We start from the raw sequence: 1,788 nt of genomic DNA on the forward strand, positions 1-1,788 counted from the left end.
AGACCCAGAAACATCGCAGGATGAGCTGTAAACGAATACGATTCCCAAAAAAAAATAGTCCTTTTGATTCATTGTTTTAATAACTTTTGTAAGCAATAACATATTTGTTTTATAGAAAATAAACATCTCTAAGAAATACTATACACAATTATAATAGTACATCACATCTTACATTTAAACCGCATCAAATACTTATATACACAATTATTTAGAATCAGGAATCAAATAATCACGTGATGGTTCTCTCATCTCTTACCTGTTATACTGCAGTGAAGGCTATATTATGTTAGTCACATATACATCTGATTAAATGACATTTCACGTCGTCTTCTGCATCGTTTCACAAATAAGATGAAATGTAAAATCGGTTTGTGGTATAGATCGCTTCACTTTGCTGAGGCTTCCGTAAGCTCAAAGTTCAACTAAAAAATACAATTCTGACATTATTTACTCTTTCTGATGTCGTTTCAAACCCATGCGACTGACTTTGTGCATTTGAGTTATTTAGAAGAATGTCCAAGCTGCCCTTTTCCATGCATTGAACGTCAATGGAGCGGTCAAGCGCCAAAATGACAAGAATGCATCAGAAATACTTAAAAATCATGCGATATACAGACTGAAATTGAAATAACGGTCTGAAATTGGACCTTTTTGTTTGTCTCACAGAAGAACGAAACTCATGCAGGTTTGGAACGACATGAGGGTGAGTAAATGACGACCGAATTTTCTGTTTTTTTAAGTGAACTATCCCTAAATGCTGAGCGGCTGATACACACAATATGAACGCAGGATATTTTAGTCATCCACATGCACAGTTGGACATCCCTTCAAATGCACATGAAAATAAGCCTACATCTTGGAGTAGCAATGTATTAAAATAATGCATTTATATGTTCTTTTTCATGATAGCAGAATATTTTAGACCTGTAAAGCACACCATGTACAATTTCATTTTTTTCTTCTTTGAAACGTGTAAGTGTCCATTGAAATACATCCAGTGAGTGCACGTTGCATGACATCTTCAAATTTCAATTAAATTGCAAATGCGTCTGTGCCAGCCAGTGCTCGGGGCAGCCACCAGGTGTCCTCGACTGATAACATCCGCTCCAGAACACGGACGAATGGCACATTCGGATTCATGACAAAAGTGTCTTTCCCTTTTTCAGCGTTTGGTCATGAAGGTTCTTGTGTTTGGGATGGATTCAGAGATGGTCTGGTCTTGGGTCGGTATTGCTACAGTATCTTTGTGCTTCGACTGAAGCCCCAGGTTTTCTCGGTGTTTCGGGTGTCCACAGCGACTCGTGTCGCATGTCCTTGTTCTACTGCATAAGTGACATTCACCAGCCCTGATGCGCTGAGATATTACACTGCCTGAAAAACAGAGACATTTGAAATGTGTAAGAGTGGAGAAATATTCTGGAGCTTTCTGAAATATTGCTGGGTCATATACATCTTCAAGCCAAACCCCCTCATATGTCTTAAAGGGATAGTTCACCCAAAAATGAAAATGTGATGTTTATCTGCTTACCCCCAGGGCATCCAAAAATGTAGGTGACTGTTTCTTCAGTAGAACACAAACGAAGATTTTTAACTCAAACCGTTGCAGTCTGTCAGTCATATAATGGCAGTCAATGGGCTCCACGGCTTCGAGAGTAAAAAAAACATACACAAACAAAACCAAATTAAACCCTGCGGCTCGTGAAGATACATTGAGGTCTTAAGACACGAAACGATCGGTCTGTGCAAGAAACTGAACAGTATTTATATCGTTTTTTACCTCTGATCCAC

Source organism: Sinocyclocheilus rhinocerous, unplaced genomic scaffold, assembly GCF_001515625.1.
Source record: "Sinocyclocheilus rhinocerous isolate Xijiao unplaced genomic scaffold, SAMN03320098_v1.1 scaffold1140, whole genome shotgun sequence".
Taxonomy (NCBI): Eukaryota; Metazoa; Chordata; class Actinopteri; order Cypriniformes; family Cyprinidae; genus Sinocyclocheilus; species Sinocyclocheilus rhinocerous.